At 39.9% G+C, this 26,707-nt stretch overlaps 2 protein-coding genes across 4 annotated transcripts in view; one reads left to right on the top strand and one right to left on the bottom strand.

Annotated features, from left to right (window-relative positions):
* IMMP2L (inner mitochondrial membrane peptidase subunit 2) overlaps nucleotides 1-26,707 on the bottom strand; it is an 871,246-nt gene that overhangs the window by 419,205 nt on the left and 425,334 nt on the right. The window lies entirely within an intron of this gene.
* LRRN3 (leucine rich repeat neuronal 3) overlaps nucleotides 2,524-26,707 on the top strand; it is a 67,473-nt gene continuing 43,289 nt past the window's right edge. Inside the window, exons 1-2 of one of the 2 annotated variants that reach the window (XM_090042294.1) lie at nucleotides 2,524-2,755; nucleotides 2,852-2,948. The gene's annotated coding sequence lies outside the window, so the exon portion shown is untranslated. The remainder of the gene's footprint in view (nucleotides 2,756-2,851; nucleotides 2,949-26,707) is intronic. The other variant, XM_090042295.1, reaches the window with a different exon arrangement.

Genomic DNA, 26,707 nt, shown 5'->3' with positions numbered 1-26,707 from the left:
TAATCTGAATTTCATATATCAAATCATTTCATTCATTTCTGTATGAGTCTCACGTACTGTATGTTACTTATAGAATTAAAGTGTGCAGCTCTAAACACAATTGCAAGCTTTATTAATATGTCTATTTCACAGTTTCAGTAGGAAGAAAAATTCTGGATGTGAGGCATAAAGCATGACAAGCCTGGGGCTGGGTGCATTATAGAACAGGATCTGGTCGAACCTGGATGGAGTAAGGTGGATTCAGCCACCTCTATCTAGCATGTCCCTCCACACATTTAAGCTTGTTCAGGATTCTTGAATGTCCAGGGCTGTTGTTTAAATTGCCCCATTCCTGTTTTCATGTCAGCCTGCTCACTTGTTTGGAATCAGGACAGAATTTTCCCAATTTGGCAAGAGGCCTGATAGTCTATCTGCCATTCTTCCAGCTACACAGGCACTGTACCTTTAAGGACCAGTTCTATTAGATTTTAAATAGGCTATGCAATGCAGTTCTCATTGTTTAGATCTCAGGTGCTAAAATGCAAACCTCTTTCAGACTTCTTGGCTCTCAGTGATACCTGAATTCTACCTTAGAGAGATTCAGATGTATTAATAGCAATAGGGATTCAAAGGGTAACAATTAAGATAAAAAAGTTAGGTTTTGCAGCTTGTAGCTTGTATCCAGTGAAGATGACAGATATAAAAGCTATTTTCCTTGAGGCCAGTAAGTGTCAGGATTTCACAGCCAAGCCAGGTACCTAAACAGAGAACTGAAACCTTTGAGAACTGAGCGAGGTGCCTCCCATGCTGGCTCATGACAACCCATTCTGCCTGACACTAGAGGAAAGAGGTCAGGGTGGATCATGGAGGGTGTACATCATAAATAGTCAAGTTATGGGATGCAAATACCTTTAACCACATGTGGAACTATTACACACCTAATCAGAAAGAGAGTGTGTGGGAATGAATGAACTGAATGAGGAAATAATTGAATGCACCTTTGAATAACTTTTAAAAGATGCTCTTGGCTTTTAGAGCAAATACAGTCCTGAAATTTTTTGGAAAAAAAATGGTGTTTGTTTTGTTACAGCCATGATAAAGGTAAGTGGCAGTGAGCCGTGGGGCTTATTGCACCTCTCTACTTTAACTGATTAATTAAAAGTGACATTTTCACACAAACTAAGCACTTTTTATTACAGCTGTACTTTTTAAATCAAGTGATTTTATAAGGCATAAAATTAGTTCTTTAGACAATATATATATATATATATATATATATATATATATATATTTAAAAGGATCCCACAACCTTAAACTCGACATTAGCGGCATACAACAATAAACACTCTTTTAATTATGGAATGGCATTTTGTTATTATTTCAGTTCAGAAACAGACATTGATCTATGTTGTTTGCTAGCCTTCAAGCATTCCTCATGTGATTATTATGAGCATTTCTCATGCTATTAATAAACATAACTGTCTATGTTTCTTCAAACAAAGCTGAAGAGTATGAAATGAAAACCACATTTCATTTTATTCCACTAGAGGGTGGCTTGTCTCAATCAGGGGTGAAGCAGTGAATTTATACAAGATGCCTAACTAATACTTTGCCAGCTTTGACCTGTTGATAATCAGGTCCTTTTATCTCTTTGTTCCTTATTCCCTATTCCAAATTCATTTCCTTTACCTAGAACACTATTTGAGATAAAGAACTTCACAAAAACAACATTCTTCTCTTTTCATTTGGTCAGTCGAGGTTGTTTTTGTAGATTATAGGGAACTAGAACGGCAGCATGTTGCAATGTGCGTTTTTCTGACAAAAGAAACTATTTTTTTTTTAATAATACTGTACTTCTAGAAGCCTCTTTGCAGTTACAGAGTTTGCCGGTCCTTTGTTGACAGGAATAAGGATAAACATACTGTGCTTTTATCCCTGCAATGGTCCTCACAGTAGCAAAGAATATATTACAAAGAGAAAGGAAAAAAGAATCTATACATAATAATACTCTTCACATTACTAAATGGTTATAAAATAAGGAGTAATTTGAACAAAGATGAAAAGAGTTTTTCATTTCAACTCAGTTACTCTGTTAATTGACCACTTTCAATTATAGAGAGGGGTAAAATTCCCCTTTAAGTCAATCAATGCATGTAGAAAACAAAAGTTGACATTTTATAATAATTGGACAAGGAAGAATATGGAAAACCATCTTCCAAAATTAAGAAATAAAGCAAAAGGCATGGGAAAAATGCTGTTTAAATTATTTCAACCCATGGTGTCATCTGAGCTAAAGCAACCTTCGTAGAAGTTTAGAGATCTCTAATCCTATGTTTTGTGTCTAGGCAGCCTCCTTGTGTAGCTCAAGGATTAATGTAAAGATCCTACACTGTTCCGCAAAAATACAAAAACACTGCCCCATGCCCTCCACAAATCGGAAGAGATACCTAGAAACATATAAAGGCTTGTTTCATTTATTCGTACTCTAAGCAGCAATGTCACATAACAGACAGGGTTTTTCAGCCAACCAGGCTGGAGCAGCTGCGAGTGCTACATCTTGGCACTCTGAAGCTATTGGCTCCTCTCTGGGGAGTGGAAGGTGTTCAGTTATTAATGACCGCTGAGCAGGCAGCACCATGTCAGTGTGACAACTGATCGGGTGAACGATGCACCACTAACCACCATGGAAACAAGGAGAAATAAGAAGAGCTAGCAGGCATCTCTTTCTTCACTGGATTTTGAGCCTCATCCAGCCAGCAACAGAGCTCTGGCAAATGTAAGCAATCTTAGCTGGCAGAACAGAGATTCTCTCATGTTGTAGGATATCAGTAGCTAAATGTATCATATACTGTATGTACATGCACCTATTCAGACCCTGGCATTAACACAAGTATGTGGTTACCTGAACTAAGGAATCGAAATATAGAGAGATGCAAGAAATCCTCCTGCTCTGAAACTACTCTTGTAGGGTAAGTTCTTTTTATATTGAATACATTCTGCTGTTTATCTTTCATTTACTTTCCCCTTTCCTGTTTTCTTTAACTGACTCTATTAGACTGTTACCACATTTTACTTTTTGGACAGAAGTACAAATGCAAGCCCCATTTGATTCAGAAATAATCTAAATGTCTTTGCAGGACTCTGATGTAAGCATTTACCAGCTTGAAAGACCATCTAGGAATTAAATATATATATACACACACAAAAGAGAACATTTTCTCCAGTGTTTTCAATACAAAATCAAATTACACAGTTGCTCTATGTTTTGAAACCAATACAACAAGATAGAGTACAACTGTGTTTTTTGGGTTTGTTTTTTTTTTCCAATGGTAGGATTAAGGCAAATGCTGTTGTATGTCAGGACCTAAAAACCACTGAGCACCGAGCCTGAATGAGCATATCACAAACAGTTATTGAATTTCTGCCAGGCTACATCTTAAGGATTGTGGCAAATGCCTTACCCTAAAAAAACATCCCCATAGCAGTCAGAGGGGACAGTGTGAATGTCTGACTACTAATGCAGCTGGAACTGACACATGCTAGGTAAAAAGGATCACATTAACCCAAAGAGTTGTAATCTTCTTTGGTAATTAACAGGATCACAGCAGGATGGTTCTAAAGTACATTTTCATTTAAGAAGATTGTTTGTTCAGATCAATCATTATAGTCCCGCCTTGCCCGTTTTGGTTATTTTAAAAAACATATCTAGTTGGGTTGGTTTTTTGGGGGGTGGGGGATAGCAGGGAAGGGAGGAGGGGGTTACCCACCATTGCTATTCAGGAAAAAAAGAGTCCCACAAAGGGGTTTAGGTGACAGGGGAAAGGGGCATAATAAAGACTAGAGGAAGAAAAGAGCTAAAAATTCCCAATTAATCAGCAGAGAGTAAGAGAGAAAAGAGGGTGGGGGGGAGGGGGACAGTCTTTAGCAAAACCTTAATTTCTCTTAAAATGAAAGCATGTTCTTCAAAGTCTATCAGCATTCATGGATCAACAATTCATGCACCACTGAAAGCTAGAATGAGATTTTAATTCACAACTTTGCAAAAGAAGGGCTGACTGCCTCATGCATGCTTCAAAGTATAAGAAATTAAAATCTATGTATTGTTTTTTTTATTGTTTTAAGAATACCATGTAGGTGTTAAAAGCAATTCAGCATTTAAATGACTGCTCCAATAGCTCTTTCCAGTCCTCACTCTTCACATTTCCAAAAAATCAGGAGTAATCTGCTCCTCTGAAGCAATGCAATTATTTGCTTGCACAACTGCAATTTCAGAGTTCCTGTAATTTAGGAAGCAAACAGGATGAAGCAAACATCAAAAGAGAGTCAACTCCTGTAAGCCTGCCACCTTCCCATAAATGTCAGAAAATGGGTAGCTTAACAATATGTATGGTAAGAAGTCAATTAATTCAAGTGACCTTTGTAAAATGATGACAATAAAGCAGCTCTGACAATATGCCACAACATTCGATTTTCCCTCTGGAAAATGAATGAGCTTAAGAAAAGGTTTCCTTTTCAAAGCGCAAAATGAAAGGTGTTGAAGCATTAGCTCTTGTTATTGGCAAGCTTACTATCCACATTTCAAAGGCAACGTGAAATAATTTAAAATGAAATGTATTATTGGACATTCTAACACACAATTTCTATTTCTCTTCATTAAATCTACTTTTTCAGCCACATTGCAGGTGTGTTTTAGTTGTTTAAAGAAGAACTGCAACCTTCTGGTTTAAATTTTTACAGAACATGGCACTGCAATAGGGAAGAAACTCATTTGGTTTCTTGTTCTATTTAGAACACCACTTGGATGAAAACTTTTTCCGTTATGTATCACAGGATATGCTCAGCTTTTGTGAACCTTTACTTTTACCAATAATTTATAAAATCAATATCACTAACATTTGTAACTGTAAATGTAAGTTACATTGTTATTCCATTTTGCTAAATACACTATATCACAGACTACAAAAATGCACAACCTCTTTTTTAATGTTTTTATTTATTTATTCATTTTAATCTGTACACACTCCAATAACATGTGAGTACAGAGGAAACATTTGGGGAATATATGTCTTAATAAATAGCTAAGACAATCTAACCCACTATCCCAACCAAACTGAGTGATGACTATAATTTGGTTAATAGGTTCTAAAATCTTGTGGAATAATGTTGTAGTGTCACAGGCAAGGACTGGCTGATGTTGTTATGGCAACCCTAGAAGTACTGCTTTTCAGAGATGGTAGGTTTTAAAATGACATCACAATATGCCTGCTTGGAGTATCCAGAACCATGTAAGTATTGTTTTTTTTGTACCAGAGTAGATACTGCCTGCAATACATATTTTAAACTATCACACATAATCCATATTAACTGGTTTAGGATAACCAGCTTTCTGAAAATGCTGATGTACTGCAACTCACATGTGATTAACAAGGGACAAGCAGAGGACAAAATTCAGACCTTGTGTAAATGCAAGTAGTTCCAGCTAATCTAGTTGTACACACTTGCTCTAAATTTGACCCCAGTCTTAATTATGTCAATACTCACTACTGTAACACACATAATTTTGTCTTATTGGTAAGAAGAACTAATATAACTTTGAATAGTAACATTTAAAAACTCATCCAGAAGCTAAGTTTTTGTAGTGGCTGATAGACTAGAATAAGATAAATATTTGTTGGGGGGGAACAGAATGGTGTATAAAAGTGCTGATGTCACTTCAAAAAGAAAAGTCTCCATTTAAATATAATTTAATTTCTTGTATTGTATAAACATATCTTTGGAAGTTGCAATACATTCAAATCCAGTAAATCTAGTATAGTAATTCAGGTATCCCTTCTCCACACAAAGCATTTTAAGGTGAAAAAGAAAATAGATGCAAATCAGAAAGTGTATTAATGTAGAGCATTATCAGAGACAGTCTTTGCAAGCTCTTCTACTTCATACTCTGTAAGCATTACTTAAAATAAATTCACAAAATCTGATGATGGAAAACTGATATAAATTGCACTAAAACTGATTTCTGAGGCCACCCTTTCCAGTATGTTTAAATGCGTTATTGTAGAGAGGTAGTTAGCCATGTTTGTTTGAAGTCAGGCAGGATGGCACCTTAGAGACTAACTGGTTCATAAGCTTTTGTAAGTAACAGACTATTTCATCAGATGCTATAATGAAATAGCATCTGATGAAGTACACTGTCACCCTGCCCTGCCTTCTGCCATTTGTTATTGTGTAATACATTCAAGCCAAGCAATTATAATAAAATATAGTAAATTTCATTCTAATAAGAGGCCTAGCATTACACAGAAAGATGAAGAAAAATATTTAAGCAAGTAATTAAAATGTTTTATTACACTGAAGGGTAATGCCACTAAAATATGAGAAGAAATAGTGATGACATGCACTTGAAAAGGTCATTAGGTGCATTACTACTAGCAAGAAATCAATACTGTTCATTATAAGTCTTTGTAACGGGAAAATGCTGCACATTTTAGTTATTCAACTGACCAGTTTGTAAACAGTTTAATGCTATTATTGTAAACCAGCTTTAAGCCAGGCTCAGCATTCCTCAGTATTTATCGTCCCTAAGCTCTTTTTAGACAATCATAATCTGGATGAACTATGAAGTTGTACAGACACAGCCTGAAAGTAGTAAATAGTAATACACCCTCTGCCACCAGTATCGCAGCCACCCTAAATGTAGAGGCCCATTTCACATCCTTAGCTGGTGTAAAATGGCATAATTCCACTGAAGCAGATGGAGCCAAATTAATTGACATCAGCTGAGGAACCATCTTGAATTAAACAGGGTTCTTCCTAACTTTTGTATAGAGTAGCTGGGTGCACTAGCGGATGGAGAAAAAAAGCAGCATGCTCAGAATGAACCACATAATGCTCTTTTTGAAAAGGCTTGGTAGCATCACCTTCCCCCGACAGGACTGTATTTGTACCTATTGAGAGCTGCCTTGCAAGATTCAAGCATAAAATAACTAGAAAATGTAGCTACAGTTTATGCATATACACATAAAACCTAAACAAGCCATGGTACTATAATGGCACTATAACATAACCACCCAAAGTCTAGAATAAAACTGAAGAGCAAGGTGAGAAAAACATGTGCATTAGCTCTAGTCAGTGGACCACAGAAGAGCAATCATTTGATAAAAATGTGCTCAAATTTATCAGAATCATTTCCTGCAACTGCATGACTCTGTAGTCTTAACTTAAGAAGCATGTGCAAAACAGGCATTCCACTCCCAATTCTGGTTAGTGGTTTACCTTGCCTGCACAAAGAAGTTAAACTGATCAAAGTTTGAATGGAAATATAAGCAACATCACACAATACAACTACCTTTTAATACAGTACAATTGAAACATCTCTTACCCAACATTTGGCTCAATGACTGACTTTTTTAGCCAGACCATTTGCTGTACCTATGCTATAGGAAGTAAAGCTATGTTTCAATGAATATGAAACCAAAACAAAGGGCTGCCTGTATCCTCTCTCTTATGTTCAGTTACTGCTATTTATGGAAATAAGTGAAACACTCCTGCCAAATTCTCTGCTGGTGTAACTCTACTGGACTGAGTTATACTAGAGAAGAATGTGTGCCCCTTCTGTCTCCCTTCATCTCAATATGTAAAGACATTACTTTTGAAAACGTTAGCACAAAAAATTACTTAATAGTATAATTTACTGCTTAAGCATCTATATTTAGAGGTAAACACTGCAAAGCTGAGAAAAATGCTATGGGGGAAAAATGTTTCAAAATGCTTTCTGTTTATTAGCATTACCCCAGGAGTCTTACTGGAGGGTTCTTGTCATGCAAATAACAACTACTCTACCAGGAAATACATTAAAGTCTCTAAAAACATTTTCTAAGTGGAAGGCTGAAATATCAGCTTCAAGTTCAACTATATCAAGAATTCCCTGGACATCCAGCTACCTACATTAAGAAAAAAATGACTGTTTATACAATTTTCTGTCCAGGGACCTGCCAGTTTCTGCAAAGGCTTGCTGAATAAATTACAGAATAATAACATCATGTAACGTAATACGCACACACACAAGTAAAATCATCCACTGGGACTTACTTCACTGAGTCTCTCAGTCTAGAAAACCACAAGAAGAGAAGACAGCATCATTTCAGAAAAGGCAGAAAACTCCTTGCACTTCCAATGCAGACTTGTGGTGGTGTTAGCACAAAGGGCAGCAAATGACTGAGTTTTTTTTAATATGATCTCATTAAGACCAGACAAATTTACAGATAACAGCAGGGTCAGTTGGCCTTGCCACCATGACCCTAAAACAGGACACCATATGCATGCAAGAAAACACCCAGACATGATAAATGTGAGTTCATGCGCTTAAACTAGAGGTGGGCTATGATTCTGGCTGGAGGGCCACTTAACGAATTTTGGTGATCTGTTGAGGGCCACACACTTAAAATGAATGGTGATGATATCATTTAAAATATATATAAATAAAAAACAAACAAACCATATGCTAAATATCAAACATCTACTGTAAAATATTTTATTTTAAAAAAATGGTCCTGGTTTGTATGATTTTGAATAGACTATATAGAGAGAGGCAATTGCATAATAGCTCAAAATAAAGTCTCTCTGCCAAGGGAACCAAAACCAGCCAGCAGGACACTTGGCCAAGGGGGGATGTTCCCACCACGAGCAGAGCCCTGCCATACCCCAGCCATCCCCCAAATCACAAGTGAGCTCCTGCCTCAGCCTACACACTGGCATGCCCCTCAAGAGCCACCTGCATCCCAAACCTACCTGCCCTCCACCCCTCCCCATCCACACTTGTCCCACAAAGCCTGGGGAAGCCCAGCAGTCCCATCTAGCTTGCCCTAGCTCCCCACCAGGGCCCTGCAGGCTGCACCGACCTGCAGCCCAGGGGTCCCTCCTCCCACAGGAGAAGCCCTAACCCCAGGGTGCTGAGGGCAACCTCACCCGAGCAGATGGGATGGGAGCTGCGCTGGATGCAGCTGCAAGGCAACAGGTGGCTGAGTCGGCTTGTGGCACTGCAAGGAGTAACGCAGGAGGCAGGGCCAGGGCCAGGACTGGGGCTTCAGCTGCAGGGAAGCTCTGCTGCCTCCAAGAACAAGTGTGGAGAACCTGCTGCATGGTCCTAGCACACAGGGCAGCTCACGTCAGTTCTGGGACACATGCAGGTGGGGCACCAGTGGCTCGGGCTAAGTGGGGGTGCCAGGGTCTCAGTACATTGTGCCCAGGGCCCGTCTCTTGGAGCCAGGCAGGTGGGTAAGTGGGGCTGTTACTGCCCAGCATCCCCTGTGGTGCTAGCAGAGGCCAGAGCCACCACCTGTGCTGCCCACCCATGGCCCGGGTAGAATCAATTGGCTGGCTGCTTATGGCCCACAGACTATGTTTTGCCCACCCCTGGCTTAAACACTCCTGGAGGAAGTGTGCACTCCTGGACCAGTGCGCACTCAAACTTAATCAGTTTAGCTTAGATCGGTGCACTGAACTTTAATACCAGGTCCCCTATTGATTCAATTTAGGTGTCTGCCAGCATCCCAGACCCCTTTGCAGCCCCACTAGCAAGAAGGTGCACCAGCACTCACCTCACGCTCAGCTGCTTTGGCCAAGTTCCCAGCAGGCCCCACCTCCTAGCTCTCCCAGACCTGAGCCAGCACACCCCTCTCTCTCCAGCCACAGCCAGGCAGTGGGCGGGAGTGTGGGGGGAGAATGAAGGCTTCTGCCGCACGGACCCAGGCCTGGCTTGCCCAGACCTGAGCCAGCACAACCCTTCTCCCCAGCCCCAAATCCTGCCTCTGGCCAGCTGTCAGCTGCATCCAAGTAGGAAGGAGGGACAGAAGAATAGAAGCCTCCGCCGTATGGACCCAGCCCTGGCTCTCCCAGATGCAAGCCAGCACAGCCCCCCTCTCCTACCTCCTGCCTCTGCCCTGGTGTCAGCCACAGTCAGGCAGCAGCAGGAAAGGGGAATAAAGACTTCTGCTATATGGCCCTGGCAGCCAATCGGGGGCCCTCATGGCCTGCTGGGAGGAGGGCAAGAGCACCCCCAACCTGCTGGCCTCACCCAGTACAGGCAGCCTTTGTGCCCACCGCCTCGACCTACATATGGGCCAGCATATGTTTTGTTCATTCCCAAACCAACCTACGGTACTTACAGAAACCCAAGTACGTTAGAACATTTCCACCTTGGGCTTTTTGAATGCCTGTACCTAGCCCAAATGCCACCAACTCTTCCACTCTCAGGGAATGGCAACCTGCAGATGTTCACCACAGAAATTAGCCATTCTCCTAAAAGTCCCCATATCCTAAATACAGAGGTTTAGGAAACAATTTAACGACTTTAAATATTTTATTTGTTTTCTGTGAAACCCAGTGGATATGATATAAAAGTAACAAAAAAAGAATTACAAATCAGACAGGATTCCATTTCCACAGCACTATGGGGAGATGATATGCATCCCTCTCATTCTACAAAGAGGAGCTATCCAGGAAACACTCTACACATGATGCTGGAAGTTTATCCTAGACACTTATATTGAACTAAGCCCTTTTAAATATATTTTTCTTCCCAAAGAACTAAAAAATTAACTTTGAAAAACACACATTACCTTGTACAATAGTTCCTATATAACTTTTACATGATAAGTCTATTTTACTGTGTGCTTTAATGGAGTTTGCTAGTCAATTTTTTAATTTTTTTGATGAAGATAATGCTACCCTAAGATAGGCAGTCTGATTAATGATGAAAATGCTAGTTGATGGAAGCAAATTTATGATGTGAGGAAAAAGAAAATGATGTCACTACAACTAAAGTAGGCTATGAAGCTAAAATACATTCTTCTCAAAAAGATGAATAGATTTCTTCAGTGTAGATTACCCAGAAATAAATGTTATTTTGGATACAAAGTCACACACACACAGTGGCAGCAAAGTCACAGTATACCATGGAAGCAGGGAGAATAGCCAGTGGATCTATGGAACGGCCATGCAAAGGACTCATTTCTTCCATTTCTACCCAGACCCAAACATTTTCTGAAAGCTTGGATATCCATGATGTTCTTTAGGCTGCATGCACCCAGGCCTGGCTCACCCCTGTATGCAGCTGAATTGTAACACTAGGGACTTGCCAGATTTGACCCTATGCTAATTTTAACTGTTTGAACTCTCTTCAGTATTTTTTACTTGTTTCTTCACACCTTAGCATGCCCTTTATTTTAACAGTTAAGCTTTCAGAACATATTTACAGGTACAATTCATCTCCATATTTTTTTCACTTCTCACCATCCTGCAATTCAATAACAGGTGAAAATTCAGTAGTAAGAAGAGCTAATACATTGTGTCCATGCTGTTGGAAGTGCTAACGTATGCACACAGTTTGTACTTAAAGAGGGAAGGCTGGGCTTCTTCCCAATGAAAACTTACAGTCAGATGCAGTATCACATTCGATAGCATGTAAACTTTACTTTTACAGCACACACTGAATTACATAACTAAACAAAACAAGCAAAATGGAAGAAGGAAGAAAGGAGATAGTAAAACAACACTGAGGTTTGAGCCAAGGAAATCTCGATGAACTCCTAAAATGATATCCACAAGTCTTCCTCATTAGACACAGAGACTAAATTACAGAATTAAATGTTATGGTAGCTAAGACTAGCCCTAAAATTTATGGCTTTGTAAATTATGAGTGATTTTTGCTTACTTAAGTGCTTCAGTACAACCCAGCTGCATCATAAACAGTGGGCCTCTTATTTAAAATTGTTATCTTGCATTAATACTGCTTTATCTATTTATTGGCTAATTGCTTTCTGTTTTTCTATTAACATCATTTAACTAAGTTCATTATAAAGCTCATTATAAAAAGATTTTAAGGTAAACCAACAAAAGAAAACTATTACCATTCAAAGATCTATACATTGACAGAGCAATTTAAAATCCTTTCACAGCCAGCCCTTATGCCATTGTCAAGCCCAATCCTACCTCCATTGTGGTACATGGCAAAACTCCTTTGATGTCAACAGAAGCAGAATTGGGGCCTGAGAGTCTTTTCTTTTCACCTTTTGGTGTTTTCATCATTTTTCCATCTGGGGAAGCAGAATTCATCATGCTGCTTCACTTCAATTCATGCAGCAAGGTAGCCGGCACAAAAATAACTCAGAGAGGCCTCTTTTTTATTGTTTGGAGTAATCCTAGCTGTTTCACACATTATAGCACAATCCAGTTTATCTGAAGGTCTAGCGAGACATCAAAACCTTCAGACAAACAGGATTTCAGATGAAGGGGAATCCAGACAGCTGGCTTTATAAAACCTGCACACATAGTCCCAATCCCCAGAATTCACAGAAAAGCCTGCCAGCTGGTTCCTCACATATTACGTCCTGAAAGACCTTGGGAACATAATCAGCCTTCAGCTCATCGATTTTTGGTGAACTGGAGCTTGATTAAATGAGTTGTAGTAAAAGTTGGTATGTTCTTGTGCATTTTACTTAACAAGTGTGAGGAAATAGTTATGGAGGAAACTAACCATTGAAACACCCTACTGTTCCTAAAGTATTACAGACTTGATGAGGATGAGCAGGCTATCTCAATATTTAATATGCTTCTAGCCTTGAAAAATAATTCATGAGGAATTAAACTTATATTTCAAAATGAACACACATGAGACTGTCACTGTAGCATCAGTATCCGTTTAACTTTCTCCCATAAGCACCACAATCAAAGAACATTTTTCTTTCATTTTACTTTTTTTATATTCCACTTTACTAGAGTTAAGTATATTTCTCAATGAAGCCCAACACAGTGCCTGTGGAAGGAAGTAGTACTTAAAAAAAATTTCACTTAATATGAATTACTTCAACTTTTAAAAAACACAGCTGACTTATATTTCCCACTTGTGTAATATATGATACAAAACAAAGAGTTTCATGTTCCAGAAGTATTTTGAAATGAAGACTGTATGACGGACTTAGCCATATTATTTCCATTAGTAGTAATGGGAGTTATTAACTTCATTTCTCTGAAAAATCAAGAGCCAAACTATACAAAATGCCTCAGTGGAACTTTGGCTGTACTTCCTTAACACTCAGAAACTGTTTCCAGATGTGAAACGCTCCTCTCACCCCCCGCACCCCAAAAAACAGTACTTTAAGCTCGGTGGACCCCTGCACCAAGTGCAGTTCATGCCCAGAAGAGGCTTTGCGTTAGTTTGATTCAGCTTGCCTAATGTCGGTATAGATCACGCACTTCAGTGGGGCTTTGCGGCACTTTTATCTAATACCTGATTGAATCGTGTTAGTTCAGTCTGGCTCCCCAGCATGTCTAGATCAGGCACTTCAGTGGGGCTTTTTGGCACTTTTATCTAAGCTGGTCCCATCAAGCCCTGCTGAAATGCCCAATCTAGACAGATGTTGGGGAGCTGGATTGAACTAACACACTTCCTCGTCCAGTTTTTTTAATTCACATTTGTGAGCAGCCAGAAAATCTAGCTCAGGTGTGTAAATCTTTTGGCAAAACTACCCTTATTTTTCAGCCACTTTCTTCAAGCTCCCTTATTGCTCCAACAGCCTGACTTCACTTTCTCTATTAATAAGTGCATCCTATGAAAAGCAAAGGAAGGGATTGTAGTAGACTGAAGGCACCTTTAGTTTAAGTGCACAGATCTAATCTCCGTCTATGAAAGAGATGTGATAACAATACTTAATTTCAATACAAAGAGCTTTGCTCTCTTTGCATTCATGGGTAAGGAGTTTTATGAAGTCAATGGGCATATAGTGAGACTAGTAACATGAGGCTCAAGACCAAAGTGTATAAAGATTGAACAAAAAACTTGATTCTACTACATTTACTTACACTAAAAAATAGCTTTCTACATCAGTAAAATACTATTCAGCAAAGGTGACCAAACTGAGGAATGCTACATATATAAGAAAAGATCATTGCCTGATTGATTATGTCTCTTTAGGTTATATTTGTAAGGATATTTTCAGTGGTAACAAGGGTAATGTAATTTGCTCACTCCTTGCTGATATATTTTCTGTTACCAGTTTTAAGACCACATTAAGTTGTATGCTTCAGACTGATTTCTGGATCTAACCTAAATTGGACACCAACATAAATCCATAGCGTGCACATATGTATTAAAAGATATCTTCTTAATTTTCTGGCTATTACTAAAACCTAGTATCTACACTAAGATTATGTGAAAACCTATATATGGGTTATATGAAAGGCTTATATGATGTACCAATACAAAATGAAGTTTTGCAGAACTTGACTGGAATAGAATAAGTTCACAATATTTTCTTAAAACTGTGTGTTTGCTGGAAGGCCAAAGCTGCAAATGTGGGTGTTAAAGTCAGGGTCCTCGATCCATATTTAGGTCCCAGAGTGAAAGAAGTTTACATTTCAAAGGTGCTGAGCATCTGCTGTTCCAACTGCCTTCAGTAGGACTTGTGGGTGCTCAATGGCTCTCTAAATCAGGTCTTTTTTTTTTCTTTTTTTTTAGGGCAGCTAAACACAGATTTAGAAATGTAACAGTTCCCAAGTCTAAAGATACTACTCTTAAGTATCTTAAAATACCAATCCATATTAGATAGAACATAGCACATCATATAGGTAAACACTGAAAACGTTACTGGTTGAAATGTGTAATTGCCCATACATTCTCCAAACTATTACGTGCTTTTAAGGATTGGGCCAAACTCACAGCTGAGATAAAAAGACACAGAATCACAGTTCACCTGTACTGATCTTTACCTAGGTCCCTCTGTTTCTAAAGTAAGGTAATCTGCTATTCTAAGAGTTTTAGAAATCATCATCTCACTGGCACATTTTCCTTTGCACATCATTCTTGATTTTTAAATGCTCTCCTGTCCTGTTAATCTGACAGTCTCCGGGTTAGATCCAAAGGTCACTGAAATCAATGATAACTTTTCCACTGCTTTCCGCTGGACCTGCATCAAGTTTGAGGAATCCTACTTTTGTTTCCATTTTTTTCTCACTGGTTGTCCAAAAAAAAAAAATCAAACAGGTTAAGGTGGTATGGGCAGAGGAAAAGAAATCAACAAATATTTTAGACAAATAGAAATAACACAACCCAAATTATAACAAGGAAATGATTATGGTTGTATTCCTCCCCAAAAGCTAGGAAATGGCAAGCATAAAACTTTTCAGCATAAGTTCCAGATACCATTGTTAACTTCGCTTGCAGAGGCTAATCATAACTAAAAAAAAAGCTGCCCACATTATGTATGGGGCCTAAACTCCGTCACTGTACTGAAATGCAAGTCTTTCAGGATTAGCAATGTACTAGAGTATAATATTCATTATTGAGGAAAACATTCACTTGTGTAAAAAGAGTTTCAGTTCCTCAGTGCTGCTCAGAAAACAAAACTGTTTCTGAAAAAATAAAATATTTTACTGAACACACATGCAACAAAAGGAACAATGGGGACTCTGAGACAGGCCTTGATATTATTAGCAACTCCATGATGCATGTACTAAATCCATCACAGAGGCGGGTAGGAAACCCTTCCATGAGGTAAATCAATAAATCTAACTGGCAGCCTGTGGGCAGAGTCCCAGCAGCTGCCTGCCCCACTGCCATGCAGCACAGATCTGCATACTGCCTACATAGCCCATATGGCAGGGGCCCACATGGCACTAGTGCTGCTTGGGGGGGCTGTGCCAGTGCTGCCAGCGGGAGGTGTTGAGCAGGGGGAGAGGGGTATCTCAGCACTACAGGAGTCAGATGGGAGCAATAAAACGATTGGATCGCATGAAAAGCACACTGCTGTAAACTTCAGGTGTCTGAGCCAAAGGCATAGCACACACTTCTGCTTGCAGCTATGAAGACTTTAGAGCCGGTTGGTTCATGAGCAGAGACTTGTTTTTTATTCCCCATTCAGAAAGATAATCTAGTGGTTTCACTTCTTTTATTCCTCCTCCGACTTCATATAATAAGTTGATTCAGTGCCTATCTAACATTAGTAAAAGCTTGGATATTAAGGTGTACTTATTCATTTTCTAAAACGGCCAACCATTCTCCAGAACTCGATGTTGCCCAAAGCAACAATTGTTTCTGTTCTACTTGGGGTCCAGCATGTGCTTGGGGTCTAGCATTTTGGTTGAATTAAGCTTTAGTCACGTACACAAGGCCAAAAATGTGGCATAAACAGAAGTATAATTGCACATCATTGGACTGATACTTATATTACTGTCTTAATTCTTTAACTTATATTAAGTTAACAGACATAGTCAAAATATAGAATATGCTTTTCAGTTTGTGAGACCCAAGGCTGCAGTGAACTTTTACAACGGGAGGATATGTTAAGAAATAGATCAATTAGATTTCTTATTTGTGCCAACCATGTTTCCCAGTTAGAGTTATCTCCAATAACAGGATGCATTTAATAAATGCTTCCACTAAGGTGTTTTAAAAGATCATTTAGAGTTGCCCACCTTTTAGAGTATCCTTATACAGCCACTTAAATTGGGGAGGGGGGCAAAATACAGCCTGCCAACTGATTAGATATGGCCCATGGGGGTGGGGACCGCCAACTAATTAGATATGGCTGGCAGTTGCTCCCACAACACTCCACAGAGGGCCGAGCCCCGCTTCTGGCAGATAGCACCGCACTCCGGCCCACACCCATCAGCCTGGCTCCAGCCAGCGTGCACAGCTTCCAGCAGGGCTGTTTTCAGTGCAGCTGCTGCTCAGGTCCCCTCACCTTTAGTGGTACCACCTACTCCTGCTCTGGACTGGGAGGAAGCTTCAGCCAGGCACCTCCAGCCCCAGCAGACGGGGCTCTGGCTTCAGCTCCTAGCTGCCTTCCACCCACTTGACAGCTCGTACTGGGTGGGCTGAGTGAATGGAAGGCAGCTGACAGCTGGACCCAGAGCCCCACATGCTGGGGCAGGAGCCACCTACCTGAAACCTCCTCCTGGCCTGGAGGTGCAGGGACCCAAGCAGCAGCTGCACCAGTAGCAGCCCTGCTGGAAGCTGTGCATGCTGGCTGGGGCTGGGGTTGGGCCAGCGTCCATAGGTTGGGGTGTGGGGCAAGCTGCTCCAGCCGGCCTTGGCCCCATGCAGAGTGCCATGGGGGCCACTGCAGACCATACTGCCTGGGGGGAACTCTGCTGAGCATGCCCCTTGCCCCTTCCTCCCTCCCCTCAACCCCAGCTGGCTCCCGGGATCTAGCACCGAGGCAACCCCCCCCCCCACACACACACAAGCACATGCCCCCCACAGTCACCCCCCTATACCTGCCACACAGGGTAGGGGCCGCTGCACAACCCCATCCTGTGATCCCAGCCTCACTCGCCCATCTTGCTTCTAAACATTGCTCCCCACCTATCTGCAAACCCATCCCACACTAGGGATTTTTGGTGAGTTGTTGTGTTAGGGGGAAGAGGGGTGCTGACTTGGCCCATGACATCTCATCAAAACTCCCTATATGGCCCTTGGGCCCAAATAATTGCCCACCCCTAAGTTAAATCCTTCCCAATCTTAAAAAGAGAGGCAAAACTTTATCATATACAGAAGATTTCAAATTGTGATCACAGTTCTACTATATCTAATCTCACTGAAGACATGAAAAATAAATCGGGGCAGATAATGGTCCCAGGCATTCGATTTCAGATTTTGCACTAATGGTATCCACTTTGCAAGATAAGAGTTTTGGTTGCAGGTAGATTATTGTAATGAGTTGTATCTCATACTAAATTTCAGGGATTAGTTTTAAATACCCTTTCAATATTAGGAGCCATTTTAAGAAGAAAGTTTACATCTCTGCTCTTTATTTCTTGACAGTTTTTAATTAAATTAACTATTTCCCCAATAATCATATTCTTGCTTATATTTCTTCACTAATCAGGCCAATAAATTAGTAGTGCTAAAATAAGGGCACTGTGTACACCATAAGAGTTAACTGCAAATACAATGTAGTTTTAGGAACAGTAAAATTTTTGTTTTGCTCATAAACAACCATAGCATACCTGCCAGTTTGAACCAGGATATTTTTTCTGGCAAAAAGTCAGGTAAGTTATTATCTACTATAGGAAACAAATATTACAACTTGATCCATCTATTATTTACACCTCAGTGAAGAGTTCCCAGAATAACTTCCCCACTATGCTACCTGATCCAGAAGTCCCTAGTAAAACAGATCATCCACTATAGACAACAAGAGTTTTTTTCCAAGTAAGGATCCTCTAATTCAGCCCGATAATCAGTTTTAGCTTTAAGCAAAAAAAATCCCAATTTTTCTAAACATTTCTGTTTTCTTTTCACTCAAATGCATGTCTATTCTCTCTCCTTTACTAATTCTAGTGCTTTGTATCATATGATGAACATAATACAGGTAACCCCCACTTAACTCTGTTTCACTTAGCACTATTTCACTATAATGCTCATTTGAAATTGATATCTGATTTCACTTAGCATTCAGCGAGTTTCATCATAACGGTCACGGTTGCCATCTTGGGATATTAAAAACAATTGCAGTCACCATCTTGGGTTGTCAAATACTTTCAGTTTCGCTTAATGCTCAGTTTTTCAGGAACCAATTAAGAGTAATAAGCAGGGGTTGCCTGTACACAGTTTTTGTTAAATAAATCATATTTGTCAGTTTTTGTATTTGAAATTCTGATATATTTAGAATTAAACCAAGTCTTTGGGCTCATAACTGAATGTGTAGATGTGCACAAACATCCCTAAGGAGAAGCATTAGGAAGGAAGCCCTAGGTCTGGCAGAATTGTGTCTTTCATCAACCACTGTGTCACTTCACATTTGTGTTGTGTTCCCTTTCTCCCACCTAGAAACTTCTCTCAGCAAACCAGTGTACAGAAGTAAAGCTATAGCTTCATCCCCTTGCCACACCTATAACTTTTGTACAGTACTTGGAGGTGTAACATACCTGAACCCATTACATAGATTGGTCTTCTGTAGTTATGCAGGAGACGTTTACTTCCTCTTATTGACCAAGACAAGAGCACAATAGAATTTTTAATTTGGGAAACATAATATGACCAATCCAAATGCTTTATATAGTGCATTTGTGACAATCATTTTTCCCCCTGAAACCAAATACCAGCTACCCTTACTTGTTACAGTCTCAGATACCAGTGCAAGGGAAGACAAAGAAGCATCTTAATATTTATTTAAATGTTTTAACTGCTGTGCATATGATCTCCTCAGTTATATAATATGGAAATGTGTTGTGCTGAAACAGGGCACAACCTGAGAAGATCCAACATTTATGCATAAAGATGTATACTTGATGGGGGAAATGCATGGAAAACAAAGTTGATGAAATGGGAGAGCATATGTTACACTGCTTTCCACAAGAGCAGTACCTTACTGTTAATTTACATGCATTTTACTCTTGGACTTCTTCTACAAATCACAAAAATTGGTTACCCTAGCAACTGCCACATGTTACCCAGCTTGTTTCTGAGATACAGAGTAGGATTTAAAATACATAAATAAATATATATTTTGTTATGTACTCTTATTAGGATCTCCTAATGCTACAGAGAAATAGAAATTAAGTGACACAGCTTGCACACACATTTCCCCAGAGTTTTAACAAGAATATTTTTAAAGGCTAGTTTCACACTACATTTTTGCATTTATCTACTTTTATCTCCATTTTCTTTAATAGCATACATGAAAACTGGAGAAAATTAAAAAGATCCACAGCAATATGTGGGTAAGAATTCAGAACAGCTGTCCCACCAGACACTTGCTTTCTGTACTTTCTTTGCAGTATAATGTTGAATCGTATATTATTGGGTAGAATTTTCAAGATCATCTAAGTGATTTGGGAGCCTAAGGTCTTAAGAAACACAGATAGTAGTTAGGTTCTTAATGTCTACTTATTTTCTAAAGGGTAAAGGGGGCTGGATCAAATAAAGGACTTATTTACCTAAAAGGAAACATTTAGGCACCTGCACCTCACAGTGGAATCCAGGACCTAATGCCTGGTGCCCAGGCTCTCTGTTCTCTCCCCCACAAAGGAAGAGTTAAGCAGTTCAGAGTGAGATTCAAAATGCTGAGGGTGGCTACCTAGAATCAGCATGGTTCATTATGCAGACCTTTCAGGCTCATGTCTAAAATTCCTACCTTTCTGCAGGACTTTAGTGTTTCATTTAGGTTGCAGGGGGGCTTCTCTGTCCATTTTGAATCCACAGCACAGAACTTGGCATCTATACCCATTCTTTAGAAAAACTCAGTGGGATCCACTCCTTAAAACATATGTGGAGCAGAAATAGGAGGCAAGAACAGAAATGGCTTCTCCCTTTTATAGAATAGCTCAATCATTCAAGCACTCACCAAGAATATAAGATTGATATTTGATTCCCTTCTCAACCAAAAAAAGTTCAAAACAATATCACCTACCACCTAGAAAGGACCATAAATTGCTAAAGCTATAAGCTGTTCTTGGCGTGAGACATTCCACCACTCTTACTGAAGCTTGGCCACTGTACAGAGAAAGCCGCAAGCTTCACTGGATCAGAGAGGGAGCAGGACTCTATCCTTGTTGGGAGGAAGACACCGCTGGGTTTCAGACCCATGTTCCAGAATTATTATTTTTATCTGAACCTACATACCTAACTGCATCATGGCTTTATCTATCCCTAAATTTCATTTTCAAAAGTGACTTAAGTAGTTATGCTCCTAAATTTGGAGTCTTTCAAAATTGAAACTTGAGTGCTGATGAAAATGTTACCAACTATAGCCAATCACTTTGGTCTATCCCACAACATAAAATATTTTAAATATTTATATGTACTTTTTAAAATATGCACATTAGAGCCTAATTCTCAGAACTCATTATCTTCGGGTTCTGGTAAGCATACAGATATTTGTATGTTGGGACAGCACATGTTTCTGGCAGCACTGCAGAGCACAGACTGCAAATGCAGAAGGGTGGTGCCCTAATGAGCTCCCCCACCCCCACTACCCAAAGGGACAAGCCTGGGTAAGCAAGAAAGGTGATCCCAAAGCTTGAAGGGGTTGATCCTGCTTGGGAATTCCCAGGTTATGCAGGGCCAGGCCCCTCAAGCCTGAGAAGGCCCTGCCCCAGGGAGGCTGAAGAGCCTTGGTAGCTTCACGCTGCCCGAGCTCTTCTACCAAACAGACAGACATGGGCCACAATAAAGTGGCCCAATTTAATTAGCAGATGTTTAGGATTGTGAATCCAAAAAGATGACAAAGCCAGCAGGGAGATACAAATCGCCTGAGCGAGGGACTAACATTAGAGGGACAGGGGTGAGGAGGGAAACGCAACTAGGTTACAGAAAATACAATGTTATTTTAGTTATTGTCTTGATTAGTGAAGTACCTTCCACCACAGCCATAAATTTGAGCCTTTGTGATGCAACATAAGGTACAGAGAGCTGTTAGTTTTCATTTTGTGTTGCCATAAAAAATGTTGACAAAGATGACATTTGTTTCCAAACTTTAGGAAAACCTATACTGGTTGAAACATGGGGAAAGGGACTTAAAGCCCAGAAGCAGGCCTTTAACATCCAGACTGAGTAAGGGTTTAGTTTTTAACTTAGCCAGCTCTCCAGTATTTAGGCAAGGCTGCAAACACTTAAGACAAGCATTTTTAAAATAAATCTTAATAAACCTAGAAGTCTTAGCAATAATGTATGTACCAGAACTACATAATTCTTTGACTGGTCTACAGTGGCTGTGTCTACACAAGAAGCTACTGCACAGTAGCGCTAGGAGGCACTAACCATGATATGATGCTACTGCACAGTAGCCGTGTCAGAAAAAAACCATGCGGGGACACTACTGCACAGTAACACTGGTTACTAGGCAGTCATTTTGTACTTAGTTATGTAAGTACTAAATGACTGCACAGTAACAACTGTGCAGTCTGCCACTTGTGTAGACGCAGCCAGTGTGGCTTAACCACCTCTCAGGTTGAATAGATAATCTTATCCGTGTCTGTTCAACACCTGGACAATTTGCCAGTAAGTGCAAGCACCAGTGACAAATTAGGAGACATGAACAAGCTATCCAGGAACAAAGACAAATAAATTCATATCTTATGTATATATAAATGGTATACAAATAGTTGTCCCATCATAGCAGCATTCAATGGCTTCTATGCTGGCCTGGTTTTAAACTGATGCTCTAAAAGTTAAAGTCACATGCCTTTATTCCTTAGTAAACATAACACATGCAGATGTGTGGAAGTCAAACAGTTAGGATATAATCATAACTGAGAATGGCAAATTAAAGGTCATAACATGTCTCAAGCCATAATACAAAAGAACTATAAAAAAAGTGTTGAAGTTCTTGAAAAACCTTTAGAAGCATGTACCTAAACCAAATTTCTGGTGTTTAATCAAAATAAGAAAAAAAATAACTGTGAAAAATAAATAAATTGATTTTTTTTTTTTGCATTCCCCTGGGCCATAGCACAGGGCAATCAATTGTAAAATAATTGGGGAAAATTTGTGCTTTGTTCAGAAGAGGGAGGCAAAGCATTCATTTATTCAGCACTTCCATGTAGAATAATTTGCTTAATGGCATTTCTAATATGCAATGCATTTATTCAACCTACTTCTTTATATATAAAGATGCAAAACAATTACTGTTGATGTAAATCCTAATAAAATATTATCAAAGTTTCTATTATGTGAGAAACCAAAGTCAAAGGACTGTATCATTTGTCGTTCCTACCAAATAGTATTTACAGCAATATATTTGGGTGTAACATATCACTCATCAGTTAAATCAAATGTTATTAAGGCCTGATTCAAAATTTAGACACATACATAGAATAGATAAATAAAACACATACAGTAAAATCCCTGATATCTGGCATAAGAGGGAAATGGGGGGTGCCAGTAATGTAAAAATGCCTGTTACCTGAGGGCACAGGATTTCTGGCCAGATACAGAGGAGCTGGAGTGGGGTGGTGGCAGAGGCTGCATGCAGGGCAGGGGGCACGGAGCTTGTGGCAGCTGCATGTGGAGTGGCAGCAATGCACTCTGGTGGGTGGTGGTGGTGGCAGCCATGTGCAAGCTTTCCCCCTCTGCTACCCCCGCATCTGGCTGGCCGGCCAGAAATTATGGTTACTAGAGTGTGCTGGTTAGTAAAATCCCAGATAACAGGGATTTTACTATATACACTTTCAGTGAGTGATGGGAATATATTAAACTGCTAAAGAACATAGATACTCTATTAATATAGGTCTCTGTTCTGGCTATTCCATGAGCACCAAAAAACCCTACACAACAGCCACTGAAAATCCCACATGCCAAGGTCATTAGTCATACCAGAGGGACGGAACTGTTGAGCGATTTAGCAGGCAACAAAGAATGCCCTTCATGTTGTTTTATCCATACAGACCTACTGCACTTGAATCAGTTAAATCAAAGATTTTATGGGAGAGTATATAATTGCATCTTATGAGCCCCAAAATACTTTCAGGTATGCTCCAAGGTTTGAATGTGAACTATAGAGCAGAAGTGCTCAAATACTGGCCCACAGGCTGGATCCAGCTCCCCATGCCATGTCATCCAGCTCCCGGGACTCCCCATAAGTCCAAACATTTGCTGACAAGGGAGCGGTGGCATTGCTCCCTGCTGTCAAATTTCTAGACCTGTGGGGAAACCCACAGGCCGGATACAATGCCCCTGTGCACTGGATTGGGTGCACAGGGTAGCGTAGGACCTGATCCCTGTGTATAGGGGCCAAGCAGAAGCAGTGAGGAGCCCTAGGGCCTGATCACAGCACACAGAGGCCACTTGAGGGTCTGCCAAACAGAGGCAGCAAGGGGCCCAATCCAGAATTGGGGCCCCCTACGCTCCTCATTTGGTCTGCAGGGCCAAAAGATTGAGCATCACTGGTTTAGACCTGCATACATGTAAGCATTCATATAATCCTTTACATAGCAAATGCTAGCTTTGTAATACAGTGGTGCTCATCATCCAGCCTGCGAAGCCATGTTATTCAGCCCATGGATCCAAAAATTCGGCAGTGGGGAAGCAGTGGCAACATTAACTGCTGCTCCCCTGCTGACAAGCATCCAGATCTAGGCCTGTTGATGTGGCCTGACATGCTAGATTGCACCAGCTTGCAGAGCCTGGATCCAGGGACATGGGGCCAATTAGGTCCACAGACTAACCCCATGATGGTCATCTGGACCATGGGGCCAAAAGGGATGCACACCACTGCTGTAGCGTATTTGTGCCTTTACCATTTATATAGTGCTTCTTCATTAGTATTATCTCCTTTCCTTAAGAGCTTCAGTAAAAAATGAATCACCATGTTTGCAGTTGACAATATAAACTCTTGTAGATGTTCACAGTCTCCAGCAGAAGCTCCCTTTCCTATACGCATAACATTCTGGTTATTGTTTTGTATTTATTATAAATTATATACTGTAAAATTCCCTTTTACAATTAAAATGCTCAAATAGGATGTTCGAGAGAAAGCAATATTATGCAAAGTGATAAATGAAGATTCTGTGAAAAGATAACAAGCGTTTTTCATTCTACTGACTTTCAAGAAAAAAAGGCACTTTAATTGCTTGTTACTGAAATAATAATCCTGAATAAGAGATTCAATAAATGCCACTCTTGTTCTGATTAAATGTCAGGGCCATAGACTTGTTATTTCAAAGTGAGTGAGCAATGATTTGTTGGGTATAGTGAACTTTCTTAAGGATATCTCCCTGCAACACTATTCCGTTGACATCCAGTAGATTTTATGGTTCAGTGTCACACATTCTTTATTCTCCTATTTGTGCAAACATGCAAATAGTTATTATTTCACACTGGTAACAACAGAAACAAACCCACAGTGATTAAGAGCCACACTGTACCTGTCCCTTCTGTGAATGAGCAGAGTGGACAATACAAGACTTCTGCTCCTCTCCTGGACATGGTAGGCAGAAATCTACCCCTGTATAAAAACGAGCACATAGCCTACAAGCGGATTTTTCCTCCAAAGTAACTGACTTGCTTAAAAATACAGTGCACATTTGCCAAATAGTTATGACTTAATAAAAAAATGATGGAAAGAGTCAGAAAAGCTTAAATGAACTACAGTTTTTGGACTATCCTTAGCAAGAGGCAGTGGTCACAATGTTCTAATACTGATAGCCCAGGGCTTAGGGCATTCATTTGTGATGTGGGATGCCCAAGTTTAAGATTCTTCCCTGAATCAGATGGAGAGCATGATTTGAAGCTACATTTCCTATTTCCAAAGGGACTGCTCTAATTACTGGGCTAGCCCCTTTCCAGAATTCCACCTATCCAAACTGTCCCGCTGAGGTTGCTTCATTTTCTATACATTTTCTATCTAAAAATGAATATTCATTGACCCACAGTGACAGTGGAGAGACAGAATGGCTATATAGCGTGTTCAGATAAACCCACTACCCAATACTACAGCCAGATCGATAGAACCACCCTGCTAAGATACACCCTTGTTATATCCCTGTTGTGAATCGAGCAGAGGGCTTTGAACCCTAATCTCCACATTCCAAGGAAATGCCCTAACAATGAATCTATATGGGTGAAGGCAGGGGCGCCAGCACCTTCTTTGTTTTATGCATGGTGCCTAAATTTCTCTGTGAACCTAGCCTTTTCTCCCTAATTTCCCTTTCTTTTATTAGAGTATATAAAAAGAATACAAAATGGTCAGTACTGGGTCCACCAACATGTTTTGTTCAATTGTCCAAAAATTGTGAAAAATTTCAGCTTAGGGTTAGCTCCCCTCCAACCTCAATCTGACCACCAAACTGAAAAATGAATTACTTAGAGAAGTAGAGATTTAGCTAGTCCTACTCCACTACACCTCAATGGGGATATGGGCCTAGACAAAACAATGCTCAGGCTCCAACCACTCTTGCTAGAGAACTGTGGTGATGAAAAAGAAATAAAAGGTTGTAATAGTGGTTTGTATGCATCTGGGAGCTGTAGAAGATATTCTAGATCTTTGTGATTACCCTGGAGTAATGTGACTCATCACAGCCATTTCTTATGTGCCTAGCCAGACACAATTGAGCCCTTAGGAATGAATGAACTAGTGTGCTTGGTGTGAAGAGATTCTCAACAGAAAAATCTTTGTGCAGTAGGCCATTCAGTTCTGCTTCATGTCATATCAGAATTCAAGAAATAAGTTAGAAATGGCTTTATAAACACAGCTGTAAGACTGGAAGTTAGCTCTAAGAGAAATACAAGTGTTCACAGACATTTTGGAGACTATCCTGAATCACTTCTTCATCCAGCAGCATTTATGTCCCTTTTTTCCTTTCATGAAGGTTCACTGAACAAAAGTTTGTTCACACAAAATTGAATTACAAATTGAATTAATTTTGATGCAAAATTAACAGCATCTCAGAAGTAGTTTATGAAAAGATAAGCTGGAGTATTGGTGTAGTCATGACCTGGAGAATATGCAGAAAGCAAGTTCAGGGGTTTTTTAAATTTTTGGGCAGGTGCGGGGAAGCAGGTAATACCAACAAGACCAGTTGGTCCAATAAATGATATTACCAAAGAAAACCTTCCTTCTCTGAAAACTGAGTCATTCATTTAGACAATCAACATGACAGAAATTATTGTTATAAAACCAAATAGTAAATTCTGAATATCAACAATCAAATAAATAATTGCAAGTCACACAATCCAAAGGCTTAGATTTGTTCACATGAATGGTTCTTTGACAACTTTTGATTAACAAACACA

The sequence above is a fragment of the Crocodylus siamensis genome, chromosome 4 (assembly GCF_052110815.1).
Source record: "Crocodylus siamensis isolate JL-2025a chromosome 4, ASM5211081v1, whole genome shotgun sequence".
Lineage (NCBI taxonomy): Eukaryota > Metazoa > Chordata > Crocodylia > Crocodylidae > Crocodylus > Crocodylus siamensis.
This window is presented reverse-complemented; position numbering and strand designations above follow the sequence as displayed.